The 6,162-nt window shown below is 37.4% G+C and overlaps 1 protein-coding gene across 1 annotated transcript in view; it reads left to right on the top strand.

Moving 5' to 3' along the window:
- Positions 1-6,162, top strand: part of LOC112144722 (contactin-4) — a 156,669-nt gene that overhangs the window by 28,341 nt on the left and 122,166 nt on the right. Inside the window, exon 2 of the mRNA XM_024269438.2 lies at positions 4,338-4,443. The gene's annotated coding sequence lies outside the window, so the exon portion shown is untranslated. The remainder of the gene's footprint in view (positions 1-4,337; positions 4,444-6,162) is intronic.

Below are 6,162 nucleotides of genomic sequence, written 5' to 3'. Positions count from 1 at the left end.
AGATAGAACTCTGGATTATTAAGTGCACTTTTTGAAAAAAAATTAGACTTAATAAAAACGGTAACCCTCATAGAAAGTTTCAAACAAGGAAAATCCAGTAAAATAACCCAAAATTTTGAAAAAATATGTGACTGTGCCTCTTAATACTAAGTCAGTTGGAGAAAATAAGGTTTCAGTGATGTTAGAACCCACAGCTGAAGTGGGCTTTAACAAGAATAAACTAAAGAAAAACACTAAAACAGAGGGCTGTAATCAGTTTCAACTCAGCGGTTTTCAATTTAATAGAGCTCCAAAGTGTATCTTGTTAGGTGGGTAGGAACACCTAAACCATCACTTCATCCACAATTCCCAAGTTTTGGAAGGTAAAGTGGGTGATTGTAATTCCTGTGTTCAAGTCCACTAAAAGCATTTTTAAAGAATGAAAATTAAGCTTGACATAGTCTGTTTAAATAAATATTTAAAATTCAGAATCAAATACATTAAATAATGCATGTTTTTTTCTCATAAAGAGGAAAAGAAAATTTCACAAAAAAACCCAACAATAAAGTACAATGTATATTACAAAAATAATGATAAATGAATTAATGAATTAATGAATGAATAAAATGGTTTATTTTAAGCAATCAGGTCATAATACATATATACATATCACTTAATGAATCACAAGTCGTTCACTTGAAAGGGAGTGGGAGGAAGCGAACTTATATAATCCCACCCCAGCTCGACCATACCATTTTACATGAATTATCAATATCCGGTTTAGGACTTAATATCAAATATTAATAGATTCAGATTTTTTTTTTTAATGAAATGCTTTATTTCAATAATAATAATGAAGCCGGATTTAATGACACAAAAGCTTCAAATAATTTCTTGTGGGATCCTTTATTTTCCCTGTTTGGAAGTTTTTAGAAAAAAAAAACTAAATAAACAATCAAACTTAAAAAGTTAATAAGAAGCCTGAAGCCAACAAACAATGTTCTCAAATTTCACCATTCAAGACACCTATCAAAACGGAATAAAACATAAGGCTTTCTTGGTGTCTGTAAAACACACTTTTAACCACTGTTCAAAACACAAAAACATCATCTGGCTAAGAATTCCAGATACAGAACTCAAGAAATTCTCACCGATGCAACGTGCAGTCTACCCCCTTTTTCTCCTGTCTTCCGGGATTTTCCCATAATCCTCTATGCTCAAGACGTGAAATTGGCGCTATCTGAATAGTAAAACTACGCCCTCTGCTGTCCAAAAGTGGAACATACACAAGTCCAGAAACTAAAATGCACTTGTTACCACCCGCTTACAATAATAATTCATTGGCCTCGACCACATACAATTTGTATTGTTTTTATAAACACCATTCTTCATCAAAAGCCAGTCTCCTGGTCAATGTAAAGCTGTAAAACTGGTTAAACCACTTTGTTACTAGGAGGCCAAACAGTGGCGTGCTCTGCAGACAGGCCACAGGAGGCACGATTGGGGTGATTATGGGTTACGGGGCCATTCAACACAGCTGACAGCTTTAATGACGCCATTTTGCTTTAGAAGCCTTGAGAAAATGGGTGTGTTAGGATCAAGAGTGTTAAAGAGGGGAGTAAATTTAACTGCACTTTAAAAGTTATGAAGGTTGAGTCGAGCTTGAATGTGAAAAGGCCAAGAGTCCAGGAGCATCTTGATGAACCTCAAATTAGTTTAACACCGGGCTCTACAATTGACCTCCAAAAATGATTGTAATTCTGATTCTTGTAAAAGAGTAAAAGCATCTTACTTCTTCAGCAAGGCACATTCAGACAAACACTTCAAATGAAAAGTGGACGTAAACACGAATAATTAGATAATTTGGGCTTCTGTGTTCAAACCTCTTGCAGGTTTTTTAGGAGTTTTTCCTTTCCAGGAAGGAGGTTCTAAGGACAGAGATAGTTTAGTTTAGTCCGTTTAGTTTTGGAATTAGCCTTTGTATATATTTTATGACTGACTGTAAAATTACCGGCGTAAAGCCCAATGAGGTAATTAGTTTTGTGATATTGGGCTATATACATAAAATTGAATTGAATTGAATCGTTACACACGTTTTTAAGCCAGTTTTTGGGCTCTATATACAGATCACAGGTCCATTGACCGTGTGTTGAAAGTTCAAACAGTCTAACTTTGACCAATCAGGTGTGGGCTTTCACCATTCTAGAAACAAATTTGTTCTTCCTAAACACCTGATCAAAGACACTAATATTCCTCTACAGTTAAAAAGTCTAAATATCAACTCCAAAAGCAGTTACTACGTCCTATGTTTGAAAATTCAAATATTGAACTGTGTGCCAGATACAACGAGGCTTAATGATCAATAAAAAAAAAGAACTGTTGGACTTGCTGAGCTTTCCTCCTTCCTCGCTGCATTTCTATGAGCCTCGGTACTTGAGATTCCTGTGAAAGTGCCAAACATGCAGGGAAGCCAGTGAATGCGATCATCTCACAACCTTCGCAGTGTGCCTGTTCACGTCTAATGGCATCCTCCCTGGAAAGACAAAATTGGCTTTTAGATTATGTGCCTTAATGTCCAAAGAGTGGCAATCATACTTTATCTCCTCCATGCTTTCGCTCCCTGATGTGTTGTTTTAGAGCTCCATCAGAGATAATATGGCAAGTTCAATTCGAGGCAGGGTTCACACGGACAAAAAAATCAGGAGAAGTCAGCATGACTGGAAGACTTTCATTTTGTTGACTTTGTCCCACACTTGGAGCTAATGTAACCAGTTTTCCTAATAGTGTTCAGCACCAGAAGGTTGATTAGGAAAACAAAATATCATCCAAGCTTGTTCAACAGATATATGTGCTGAAATTTTAGAAATGTGGCAGTTTGGTGGTAAAAGCTGCTGGTGGGTGGTTGGCTTTGTGCTAAATCCTGAAGCAAAAGGAAAACTCTGTGGATCTGGTTGCAAACTGTGCAAATCAACCAGAGAAATGTTTGCCACAGGTGAACTGTGAATCATCCTACAACTTTTAGCTGACTGCTGAGTGAATGCTCTGATGTCTCCATGGATGTTTACTCCCACCCAAGATGTGACCAACCTCCTGATGGAAGTAATCTCATAATCCCATTCCTCTTGTGCTCGTCTCTCATGGACAAAAAATAAATAAGTTTAATTTATTGGTCTGCTTATACCATACTTTCCTCACTATATAGGGTGCACCAGATTATAAGGTTGAATGCAAATTCTTCCGCTACCCCTACATTTTGCACTCCAAACAGAGAGTTATGGGGAAATAGTGTCTTCAAATTCGGACATTACTCCCACTGAATGAGTAATAGTTGTACGTTAGTGCAGAGCTGCTAGTGCTTAGTATGGATCTTTGTAATCTCAATAAATAACATGTAATGTTCTTTGTATGGACTATGGAGATGTTTATTTGATTTGAGAAAATCATTGCAAAACTGTTTGTGTCACCTGATGATAATTGAGAGCAACACCCAGTAGGAGGGGCTTGTTGTATAAAACGGGAGTGGCACAGGAAATGTTGGGATCATGTGACCTTTGTGAGTAGTGGATTTGCTCTTTCTACTCTATTAAAAGAAGGAAGTCTAACCTCTTCTTGACAGACTCTTGACAAACTCTACCCCAAGGAACCAACAACACCGATCCCTCCAAATACCCCTACAACTGGAGGGGTAGTAGAAGCCTTAGAGTTGGGGTAAGAATTTGGGTTTAGCCTAAGGCACACCAATGGTTTAGGCATATTCTAAGCCTTGATGTTTGTAGGACTCCAGAGACACCAGTATCTTTAAATATGTGCTCACAGCTTTTTGATGTTCTTTTAGCAGCTCCTCTCTTAATCTTATGTATTTTGGAGAAACCTTCCTCATTCTGCCTTTATCTGCATGAACCCGTGTATGCTCTGAATCAAGCACAAATCTCTTAATAGTACAATGATCTCGTTCAAGTATTTTGGAAATATCCAAGGTTTTCATACCTTCTCCAAAGAGACACAATATCATCCAACAGTTTAACTGAAAAACCAATAAAAAATATTTTCGATTTGACACTTAAATACAATTTGGATAATAACTTCTAACGTACTGTATTTAAATTTCTATGTGTATAAAAATATTTTAGTATGAATATAAATGCTCAAGTTTGAACTTTTGACTTGTAGTCTGCATATTTTAAATTCTTAAGTAGCTGATAAGAGTTTAGGTGAGTTAGAAAAAGCTGTACATCGCTGAGTAAATGTTTTATGTTGGAGTTTTCCGACTTAGAAGTGGATTCCAACAAACTTTCTAACCTACCAAACGCAAAGTCGAACGTTCCCTAATATTTGATGCTCTTTCTCGTTCATTTCAGTGGGACTGGAAGAGTTAAGAATCCCCTAAACATCGTGACGTTGCGATCTGGCCTCAGCAGCCACCCCCCCGCCATCCGCCGTCTGAGCTGTGGACAGAAACAGACGGTGAGTGTGAGCCCTGATAGCAGAGGTAACTTTGAGTGGTGGCCTATCAGAGGCGCACTGGCTGTGGAGCTGGATGGGATTTGAAGACCTGGCCCTCCATTAATCATATTCAAATCAGCTTCCTGCTGAATGTTCCCCTCCAAACCTCTCACTTCTCCCATGTGCTTATCTTAATGTGGACAGATGAAGCCCCGGCGCTCTTTGTCATCCCTCTAGTTGTGGTGATCATTTCCCAGTGACTCTCTGGTAATGATGTCAAATTTCCTGATTACTCAAAACTGTGCAAATTGACAAATACAAATTTGAGAATACTGTTCATTGTTTTAATCCAAAAAGTCATAGAATGAAAACATAAATTGTTATTGTTGTACTTTTTTCTCCATCAAAAATCCTTTCAGATTCAGTTCTGCTTCAATTTGACTAATTTCACCATTACTCAGAAATGACAGCGGCTTTTTGATAAATCTATCTCCAATGTACAGCTGGTCAAAACACTCTTAATTCCACTGGGAGCTTACAGAAATCTATCCATGTGTAGACAGATAAGAATTTCATTATGCTCCAAAGGACTATGAATATCAAATGGGAATTTGTCACCGATTGCCGTCTCTGTCTGCATCTCAAAGATCTAAAAGAGGTGTTTGCCTGGTAATCCATGTGAAAGAGCCGACCTGAATAAGAATTCAAAAGCGCCGCTGTAAGCAACATGCAGCCCGCAACCTGACCTGCGCTTTAAAGAGCCGTTTCATCAAAGCGGCTCCGCTGTCATCCGTCGTAAAATCTAAATGCAGCTTGATATATTGTCCAACCCATTAGTGGGGGTTGCAGTGGGTGTGTGTGGTTGTTATAAAAAAGAAAAAAAAGCTCAACATTTTTATGCTTTTTGGAGATCAGTTTTTAGCTTACTTTAACCTTTTAAGACCGGAGCTTTAGCCCCAGGGTTGACATTCTTTGGGCTGGCATCACTCTTCAACCACTTATTCAAGTAATCCACACTTTACAGTAGTGAAGTGTGAACGTATTTAATGTAGATCAGCTGATTGTTTTAGGGAGAAAAGCAGCTCCCAAGTTTTAATTATGTATAAGAACATGTTCTTAATAGCTTTCCTGGTTAAATAAAGGTTAAATAAAACAAAAATAGTGCTGTCAAACAAGTTAATTAGATTAATCACACTTTTGGGATGTGATTAATGGAAATTAATCATGCGATTAATCACAATGTTTTATGTTTTATGTAAGTTTTATATGACAATATGCAACTTTTAAAACAAAAACAGTCCAGGGAGAAAAATGTTTCTTCTTTTTTGTTTTTACATTCATAAAGTATTAACTCTGATAATCCAGAAATGTGATTTTGTTTTTCACAAAAACCTCAACAGTAACATAAGCAGAACTCTAAAGACTTCTCTCTACAGAATTACTCCAAGAAAACAAAGATGATGATGTTCAGCTATAACAACCAAACATTGTGTTTCTGCACTTTTAATGAACTGATACCACCGTCCAGGTGAATACTGGATTCTAATTGGCTGTTGGGTGAGGCTTCACAACTAAAAAAATGAAATTCTGGTCAAATAGCCCACATTTTTTATATTACTGCGCAGGCTTTTTTAAATCAAGCAGTTGAGGTGAACTCTCTCTCTGAACTGATGCTTTGTTTAACCCAGGGGTCTGCAACCTGCAGCTCCACAGTAGGGGTGTTGCGGATCACAAAACTCA

Source organism: Oryzias melastigma, linkage group LG5, assembly GCF_002922805.2.
Source record: "Oryzias melastigma strain HK-1 linkage group LG5, ASM292280v2, whole genome shotgun sequence".
NCBI lineage: Eukaryota > Metazoa > Chordata > Actinopteri > Beloniformes > Adrianichthyidae > Oryzias > Oryzias melastigma.
Note: the sequence above shows the minus strand (reverse complement) of the source record. Positions and strands in the feature narration are given on the sequence as shown.